Source organism: Lineus longissimus, chromosome 8 (assembly GCF_910592395.1).
Source record: "Lineus longissimus chromosome 8, tnLinLong1.2, whole genome shotgun sequence".
NCBI lineage: Eukaryota > Metazoa > Nemertea > Pilidiophora > Heteronemertea > Lineidae > Lineus > Lineus longissimus.
This window is the reverse complement of record NC_088315.1, coordinates 16,364,603-16,375,302: the sequence shown is the minus strand read 5'-3', so window position 1 is coordinate 16,375,302 and position 10,700 is coordinate 16,364,603. Positions and strand designations below refer to the sequence as shown.

Sequence of the window (10,700 nt, the reverse complement as noted above, 5' to 3'; positions counted from 1 at the left end):
CTTGGTCAGTCCATCCTGGCAGTATGGCCTGCTGAAGGGCTGTCTGAGCCAAGCAGTTGGCAAAAAGTGGATCCGGATGGTTAAAAGTTTAACCTGTGTGTCTGAAGAAGACACGTGAAACCGGAGAGGTTGAAACAGCTGGACAGTAAAGGAAATAAGTATACGAAGGGAAATAGTATTTAAATGACGTGGCAATGTACGTACTCTTGCTAAATATGAAGGACAATCCCTCAGGTCATTATGCGATGGATTTTGTCACTTAATTTTGAACAAGTTATGGATATTGAATTCGACAACTCTGTTTCAAGTTTAATACTGAAATAGCCTTAACATACAAACAAATTCACTGATACTATGATATATATTGACTATGAATATAGGAATTTTCTCTTAGTCGATTTTTAAAACAGTCACTAGTCCTAATAAATAGAGAAATTCTGTAGAAATTTTTCAAAGATTGTAATACCGGGTCTACATACAGACAAAAAGTTTTAAATCATATATTTAAAAACCTTTCAAAAGTCTGTTTTCATTGATAATTTTGCGTCCATACTAATCAGATACATAACCAATTCAACTACAATACAAAATGTTCTTTTCATGTCTGAAAAATCGAGTGAATAAAGCATGTTACCAATCGATGCAATTCTTCACAAAAAAGAAATTTAGCCACAAAAGCACAATTGTGGTACGAACAAAAGCTTCAAGGACAGCTAGATTTCACAAATTATCGATCCTTACGTCATTCCCATTCCGTTGTTGAGTTCATAGGCCTAGAACTCTGTATTCTGCGTGTGATCATATTTATCTACCAATTTGCAGTCCGACATGTTGTATATGCCCAGCTGTTTCAACATCCTCGGGTATATCTGACTTTGTGCTCAACTTATCGTATAAATTGTAGGCCCATGTGGCCCCTTGTAGAATGACTTTTCAATAACGGAACTCGTTTGAGTAATTGGTTCACAACCTGTTTAAGAATGCATGTAGTTGTCGAGGAAGTCCATCCAGGGACAGAGTATGAGTTGAAAGACATCGGTAGGATATGATATAGGGTTGAATGGGGTAATTGTAGCCCCGGTTTATATGTAGCCCCTGCAGTGTTTGATGCATGGGGATATCAATCAATGTCATTAGCAGGGGCTACAATTAAACCGGGGCTACAATTACCCCAGTCTACCATATCTTTCGCCTGTATTTTCTTCTGATTCGACTCTGCACCTTATCGAAGAACATTACACAATAACCAAGGACTTACGTGCGATATGAGTATATCGGTTCATCTTTCTTTCGGCTATTTGGCAGTGGTGAAAGATTCTGTCCAACCTATGTTTGAGAACGGTGAGTATATCGGTACATCTTTCTCTCGGCTATTTGGGAAGATCAGTGGCGTAGTGGTTAGAGCACCGGGCTCATAATCAGGAGGTCGTGGGTTCGATTGGTCGTGTTTCGTCTTTCTGTGCTTGAGCAAGGCACTTTACTCTACTTGCTTCTCTCCACCAAGAAATAAATGGGCACCTAGCTGGCAGAGATGGCAAACTATGAATGTTAGCTGCAGCTTGGACCTGTGACACTCCTAGAGAGTAGAGCTTGAATCACGAATGTACAGGCGAATACACTAGTGGGAGACTTTTTCCGACTTATTAGCGGTTTCTCTAACTTTTTCCTGATTTCTCCGACATTGTCCGGATTTTACTTTTTTCCGACTTTGTCTAAATGTCAGAATTCCATAAAACTTGTGAAAAAAACTAGGCTTTCCCAAATGTAGGCCATTAAAGATCAAAGGCCGTTGTTAAATTGGGTTAATGAGGTGGGATGCAAACACCCAGAGTGACCCTAAGTGTGAATACCAATGTATAGCTCCTCTCCTTGGGCCCTTTGCATGTCACACATGAGTGCATCTGGGTTGGGCCTCTCCATGTTTAAGCAGGGGAGACTTTCTAATACGAGATGTCATACAGAAATGGCTGATTTTTGCAAATTGGTTTCAAAATTTCAAATTAATGGCTAGAAATGTTCATGTTTTGCAATTGAATGTCATGCAGTTTATTTCATCAAATCATGTAAGAAATGACATTATTCCTGAACTGGAAGTGAAATTATTGAAAAAAAAAATATTGCAATTAGATTTGAGCATGGTGTACAATTCAATTCAAGTCTGTATTATGCAAATAGATACTGTAAATGTGTTGTAAATTACACAGTTCAGTACATCAAAAATATCTTTAATTCATATGAGGCTTTGTTTCCTTATGCTATCAAAATAGGCCTATTTTTAGGGTTACTCTGGGTGTTTGCATCACCTCTCATTAACCCCATTCAATCGAGGCCTTTGATCTTTAATGGCCTACTTTGGGAAGACTTTTTTTTCCTCAGGTTTTATGGAAATCTGACCTTTTGGACAAAGTCGGAGAAAAGTCGGACAATGTCGGAGAAATCAGCAAAAAGTTAGAGAAACCGTTAATAAGCCGGAAAATGCTTCGCATTCGTGATCGCTAGGAGTAATAATATGAAGCGCTTTGAGCGACTGAAACCAGTTGGATTCAGCGCTATATAAGTCTCATGAATATTGTTTTATTTGGCGGTGGTGAAAGATTCTGTCCAAGCTATGTCTGAGTACAGATTATAACAAGAAATCTTATTTTAAATATTTCACACAATATTTTTTTTAGGTAAATTGAAATGTTTTTTTTTCCAAACTCATATCAAGCATGAGTTGACGATTCAAATATAAGTAAACATATGTGCCAAGTTTCAAGCAAATCTGAATGTCTTATACTTAGTAACATTTATTCCAAATATTGGTTATAAGTCTTTAAATAGATCAGATATCAGCAAACAGGTCCTGGTGCCAAGTCTTAACACTCATCATAGTGCTTTAAAAAATGGCCATTATTCTCTCTATTTGTGGTTGTTTGCATTTCATGTGAGCCACATTTAGTTCATAGAAGTATACAACGATGGTGAAAACATCACAGGAGTTGGTGTCGACGTTTTAACACTGATCTTATCTGTTTTTCTCGAAGGGGAGAAGAGATAGCGCAGTATTATGGCGTCTGCACAAATTACAAAAATAGGACAAGAAATATCTATTACTAAGACACTTTTTTCCGGCCCCATTAAAACAACAGATTCAAAATGATTCAACTGATCCAAGGACTGGGCAAAAATCATGTCATCACTTCATCATTACTGGTACATTGTAATCCAGAGGCGTAGCTAGCTTTTTGGTGGGTGGCGGCAAAAGGCTCTGCCCGAGGCTCTCATTTTCTGGCGACTTCTGAAGGGAGGGGGGCATTTCCCCCTGCCCCCCCCCCCCCCGCACTCCCCGCTAGCTACTCCAGCTGTAATTGTTAAACTGCAAGTACCTGCAGATATGCTCTTTTGTACTATTATTTTTTTGCTCAAATTTATTTTTCTTGTCTAAATTGGAAATTCCCTGCGTTTCCAAGTATGGGTGTACTTGAGACCTCGGGTAAAAAGGCCTCCAGATTTCAAACTTTACCTAACGATAGAGTATTGCATTTGTCCTCACCGAAAATTTCGAAGAGGGCATACTTAATTGTCAAGTTGCGGTAAATAGATGAATGAAATTAGATATAATCTTCAATCTCGGGTTGCTGCAAGCTGCATGCTGTCACCAATACTGAGTGAGTTCTCAACTTTTTTGTGTTTTTGCATAATGCCCCTGGTGGCCAAGCCAGGAATGATATAACGTCCAACGTTAGTCTGTGAGTTACTGTCACCTAGGGGTACACATGTACATAGATTGGGATCGATAGATTCAGTGGTTTACGAAATGTGAACATTTCGCAATTTGACACAAACTCTGACGTTCGTGGCCTTGAAAAGAAGGTCAAGGTCAAAACAAGTACAACGTATTATGTCCATTTCCATGAGGTATCTGCCATAATCTTTTCAGCAGGCTGTGACTAAAATTGGCAGATTTATTGCATTGTTTGTGTTTTCACATACTGCCCCAGAGTGGCCGAACCGTGAGTGAGAACACGCCAGATATCGAACTCAACCTTACCAGCCCCTAGTTCTTACTACCAAAAAATGAGGGTGAAATCTCTTACGGTTCTAAAGTTATAGCCCGGACGCACAACGCACGACAGACACATACCATAATATGTCCGTTTTGTGACGGGCGTATAAAAAGGTGGTATCGGTAGGGTACGAAAAAAAGATTTTAGGTATAGCGGATCCTCCAAACAGGGGTAGCGTAACTTACGAAGAGATTACGAGTTTCATCATGTTCTATTTTTGCAAAGATTTTTTCTAAATTCCCAAACAGGACTGGAACCGAGCTCCTAGGTCATCATCTTACAAACTGCACTAATGAGACACTTAACAACCTACATTTGGCCTGTCAAAACTATCATAGAGTATTGGGTAGATTTTCTTTCACCTATAATAAGCATGGGTCAATTTCGAATATCTCAGTCTTTAATGAGACCACAAAGTCAAACAATAGGTCACTAGCTGTTCTGATGGCCGAGATCTTTCTTTTAAAGTCTGATCACTCGTCTGAGACTACATGTATAACGCTAATTATTGCTGGTCAAGAGTGAGATTCCCTTTTAATTAAAGCGGATTTTCCTAAGAGGAGTTGCCCGTTCTAAAGAATAACTCAGCGCTGCAGCTGCAAAGGGGTGTATGGTGTAATATGGCCTAAAATGATGGTGGTAAACACCTTGCAAGCTGCGGTAGTTCAAGAACTAACAAGAGACGTCAGGACAATAATACTGTGAGAGCTTAGATGCACCCGATACCTCTCGGCTCAAGACTACGTTAAAGTGGACACTTGCATATTACGAATGCATGTTGAAGAAGTTCTGCTTGTAAAAAGTTGTTTGTATTAAGGGCCTATGCCGTTCGTAAAAAAATTGGAATTTGTAATTAAATTGAATTTGAAAATTTCCAATTGCGTAAATATCCACTTGATATAAATTTCAGCATGGCCGTTGTGTAGACAGATATACAAGTAATATAAATACCAAGTTTCAGCAAATTTTGTATGCAAAATAACTGCACTGCGTACGGCATTGTGTAAAACTGTATATCTATTTTCTTAGAAAAAAAACATGTTTACTTAAGTCAACATACCGGAAGGAAATTTTCAGGTGAAACTTCAATTACTGAGGTGCTCAGAAGCGCGTAATGCTCTGAGTTTAGGATTTTGATTGTCCAGGGTGATACCTATGATTGTATTTTTTCAACAGTCACACTTATTTGCAAAAAACAATTGATAAATGTAATAAATCCCAGCTAAAATGACCCAGCTTTTAGTAAATAAACTATTCCAACAGTTGATTATCAACAAAAAGCTTCTAAATCCTGATCTCGGATCTTTCGCTGCGGCGTCATTTTTACACTGCAGCATCATCTGCGTCATGATGAAGGTTTGTTCAACGTTTAATATTGTGCCAAGTGGCAAGGGGTTTTGCTGTCAGCTTAGTCACAAGACTGGAACATGCTTGGGAAAAGAACATGCGGTTGGGAAATTGGAAAGCTTCATGTTCCAAGAAAAGGTAATATTTTTTAATTTCCTCCTACAATCATGCGCATAGTTTTGGGAATCTGGGTTGAAACCAGGGTACAATATCAATGTCGCTTCATTTGCTCAGAATTTTTAGAAAATCACATTGACTTACGTTTCGCAGAAATAATTAATAATTAATCCTCAAATTCTTGGTAATAACATAACATTTTATGCTAATGTGCTCTACAAATGTGCTCATTGAAACCACAGTCCAATTCCTAAAACCAGTGAACCTAAGGAACCCAACAGCTAATGCAATGCTAAACATCTCTCGTAGCAGGGGCATGTTGCCATGAAATTGATGCATGAGATAAGAATCGTACCTTCCATTCCGTCGAATGACTATCACTATATTGGTTTTGGTTATCGCAAAGGCTATCTACTGGCAATGTCAAGAGAAAATTTACTGACTTTCCGATTCAATAAAACCAGTGTTACTTACAACATAGTACATAATGTGTGGCTTTCCCGGCCCAGAGAAGAATTTGGTAAAATCAGGCCTTATTGTAGTTATGACAGTATAGTTTTTTTTACTTCGTCATTAAAGAAAGCAGACATTCAATATTTTGATTTTATCAGGGAGAGTTTTGGTAACATTTCCTTTGTTCATAAGGACAAGATGTTTATAAAAACTACTTTGAAAAGATCATTCAGTTACCTCAAGTGGAGAAGAAACTGTTTGTCTCTTGTTGTGGAGGAAAAAATTGCTACATGTACTATAAGTGTAAATCAAAGAGGGCCTAGGGTGTATATAATATACGATGTCATATTTGATAACAGAAAAATTATTTTTAAGAATGGAGTACTAGGAATAAATGGATTACGTGGCTATTATATTGTTTATGTGGATGTGATTTTCAACTTTTTAATTGGGTTTAGGCAAGATCATTATACAGTATCCTTTTACAACAAGACAGCAACAACTGTTAACCTGATCAGATCTGTCAGATTTCCATACAAAGTCAAGATGAATATAAAAGGTTATTCTCGAAGCTGGGTGCGTTTCATATATTCGAACTTCCAAGGGTATTATATTGGACTGGATTTTAAACCACTTGTCTGCTGCTTAACGGGCAGGCTTTACAATGGATTCTTTGACAATTTCATGAGAACGCTTCGTATAAAATTACCTAGGTATTCGGATTATGATTTGGCAGTAGACTCGTTTGGCAACTTAAATTACTTCCAAATGACTCATCATAAGAGACAAGACTTGTTGACAAACATTAATGTGTATTCAGTGATAAATTAGGCTCATTTTACGCCAGGAAAATTGGTCTAAGGCATTTTGTCCAAATCATTATTAATGCAACCAGAGGAATCTCCGTCACAGGTGGCCAATTCATAAAGCACAATAGTTATTTCATCTAATTAGTGAACAAAAAAGTGTCAAAAACGTTTTTAAAGGTTTATACAAAGCAATCGATTGGCAAACAAAAACAATTTGTCAGTTTTTCTTACGAAAAATCTCTCGCAGCACCCATTCAATGTGACCGCCCAAATATGATATACTACCAGCAAACCGCCGTGGCGCTACCGTATAATTAAATTAACTGTGCATGGGATGTGGAGCATCGAAAGGAGCATCACTTCACACACATTCAGCAAAAATCGGACTCTTCCTAATACTATTTGCTTGGTTTTGCTACTACAGTTTGCTCCAAGATGTTGAGAAAAGTTGCATATCGCTCTCATTTCAAAAGGTTCCAATCGATTTTGACAATACGCACCTCTAAAATATCTTCAAGTCAAGATCCTTTCATTTAGTCAATTTCCAACTGACTTCTGGAAAATAGCACCATTGAAATTGCCAAGTAAATTGCATACAAACTTTACACACGATAATGTATTGTGTGATCATCTGCACCGCCTTGCCACAACGTACGAAAAGAACTAAAATTTTCCTGCCGTGAGGTGATTCCCCATGGTCTGTTATGGCGCATGGCATTCTACCAGGACTACGATTCCATTACACTAGAGGCATTGCGGCATCAAACGCTTCCTGGTTTTTTAAGGAGGACGAATACGAAATAGCGCCACCTATGGTTTCTTCATCGGAGATGATACAAATTGTTTTGAAATATTCCACGAACGATTTCAACCTGCGGTTCACGAATCACGGTCGTTGGTCTGTCAGTCCTCTTGGAATGAACTGCATGGCCTCAAAGTAGAGAAATCAAGATACCGAATAGTGATCGGTGATGCTAATTTTGATGCTCCATATCAGAAGCACAGTAGGCGAATACAAAGTTTTCTGCGGACTGCTGATCGCATTTGAAACAAGGCTGAAAGTCGCTCAAAAGATGGCTGGCAGCCTTTGTTTTTTCTAACTTAGCTGCTGAGGTTTTTGCATGCATGTTAGCCGTGAAGGTCGAGTCTAATTTTGTTACTAATGAATCCCTCATCTAATAGTATTTCTCCAATTGTGATCAAATAGGAGTTGATTGGTACAATACGGTACAAATATCATTGGAAGATTTCACCTCCTACCTTTAAACTACATCCTCCTAGGGATTATTGGTATTACGACGCAATTTCAGGATACCTGAGAATTTCGAGCAAAAGTGGAGTTTATCAGGCTATCTCTCGATTTTATCATAGTCGTCAACTGTTAAGCTTCCGACTTTTCAGCACATTTAGACACGGCTCTCACTTGCACCTTTTCAGGGACCAGTGTTTGTTCAGAAATTCATTTATTACTTTACTGGGAAAAAAGCCAGGGAGGCTGTTTTATGAGCTTCGTGATATTGTTGACAAAGGGCATGCATATCATATGATCCCTCCTCGAACTGATCCATGCTCTCGGATAAAAACACGGCTTACGCCACACTACAGTGCCCACAAAGTTTTGATTAGTTGTTCTAAAGGACATCGTACTAGAATACTTTTAACTATTTACACTATCATGTTGGTAAAAAGTACTAAAGTAGCGGTTTTAACAAATGGTGTGACTTTAAACATGTTAAAGAAGAAAATCCCTCCCAGACAAATGGTTTTAGAATTTACCTCGGACAACGATGTGGTCATACAGACCAGAAAGAAAGGGTTTATGGTTTATCGAAGAACCAGGCAATACAAGGGCAAACACAAGACAGTTAAGAAAACGACAAAAATGCCTGGTACTGAGACCCACTGGAGTAGGAAACACCAAGCCTACCTTGAATCATATGTCCATAGAGGTAATGAGATAATGGTTGGCTGCAGGGTAAACTGCCAACTAAGGACACCTCTAGTACCTTCAATACCTCCATTTTCCCCGATTGAATTCATGTGTGCTAGTTAAAGTCTAGGTACAGAGCATGTGCGCTTTATAGCACCGAATGGGAACTTTCTGTTCTTTCTGTTTCGAAAGAGATTTGAAGATATCAAATATGTGGCTGTTTTTTCTCCAGCTTAAACAAATATTGCTTCACCCGTTATTTGACATGGGCTTGACATGAGGTGGAAATTTATTTTGCATTGGAACGCTAATTACTGCCGCCTACAGGAAATAAAGTTCCTCATTCTGGGATATTTGCGCATCATGTGTACGGATAAACGACGTCACTAGTCGGGTATGGGCATGACAATTAATTGCTTTCACTGTAAACGACTGCATTTTTTTCTCACTAACATTGTGCAGTCAAAGACACCCAGTGGGAAAAAACACTTAAGACAGTAACTAAACCGTCATGTTTTGCTATAGAATTCTGGATGCAGACGTCTAAACAGATAAGTTTTGCATTCAGTCTCCCCGGCCAGCAATGGTATATGCTCCCAAAGCTTTGAGTTCCTCAAGCATGTCTAAGGCCAAGATAAATGTTGCCAAACATGTTACCGTTCACCGCTTGCATGGTCGTGGTGCCACCGCATGAAAAATTTCATTATTTCAAAAATGTCAATATTTTCCAAATCCAAATAAAGTCATGACGTTATTCAGGGAGACATCTAACGACTTATATATTATACAGGCATGTGTCAGCCAATCACCGTCGTCCTCTTTCATGGCACTTGGCAACTGGAAGTTGAAGACCCGGATGTTGCTACCAATTTGCCGAATTCATGCGGATTTCGTGTTGCATGTTGTAAGTATTTTTATCATATCGAGCATTGAAACGATCAAAAGTCATAAATACGCGAATGAAGACTAGAATAATGTTTGATGAGTCTCGTAGATGGAATTATACCAAACGATGGCACAAATCTAACACGATATCTTGCGATTTTTTTAAGGACCGTGCCGCAGCAGACGAATGCTTATAGTCATGATACATACAGGTCACGTGAACAGGGTTTTGGCGCGTTTTTCAAAGACGTGGCCCTTCCAGCATGTCCAATGCATGGAATTCATTGCAGTATACGGGGCAGCACTTGTTAAATGTGAACTTGTGGAAAAGTTTATGATTGAAAACCTTCACTCATTGATCAAACATGTATGCTGATAGCCTGGGACTGATAGTGACAGGCCTTTTTATTTTTTTTCAGGTGGGATTCATCATGGCATGCAGCAAACGGGTCTGTGGGAGCCATGGGGTCTGCCTCAAACGCGCACCAAAGAATGAACAACAAGTCCAGGTTCTATTGATACGGTTTACTGAAAAAAGTAGAAAAACAAATAAGTGACGATACAGAAAGTAAACAAAGGAAGAAACACATTCAAGCAATGACAACAACAACGATGACCTCAAGAACTGTCCCCTGGCCCAGTGCCAAAGTTGAATACACACCACGTAATTACCATTATAATTGAAAGAACCAATACTAGAGCCCAATGCTCATAGAGACACAGAGTTACCTAAATTACGTAACAATTGGCCCAATGCCAACAACTGTACTCAAACTAACACAACAGGCTCCCCAAAGATTGCATAATCACGTGACCCACATACAACCCAAACATGAGTTAAACGGACTAGAACAGGTGTAAAACAAAGGTCTTGTAACATAAATAGGAATAACTACTTCAATACACCCCCCCCCCCCCCCACACACATGACACAGTACATGAATGCATGTAAAGCACATGAGAAAATACAGGGTAAACAAAAGGGCCTAAAATACATAGAAAACAATATTACTTACAGAATGTTTAACGACCTAGAGCCTGACCATGACTCCACAGAACACAAAACTAACGAACTGGGCCACTTTGGCCAAAGATGTTTGTGATATCAGT

General features: G+C 38.9%; 1 long non-coding RNA gene across 1 annotated transcript; it reads left to right on the top strand.

Annotated features, from left to right (window-relative positions):
- The first annotated feature begins 849 nt into the window (after window positions 1-849).
- Window positions 850-10,452, top strand: LOC135492711 (uncharacterized). The gene is made up of 3 exons (XR_010448105.1): window positions 850-1,341; window positions 9,496-9,609; window positions 10,010-10,452. It is a non-coding gene; the product is annotated as an uncharacterized LOC135492711 (long non-coding RNA).
- Window positions 10,453-10,700: the final 248 nt, after the last annotated feature.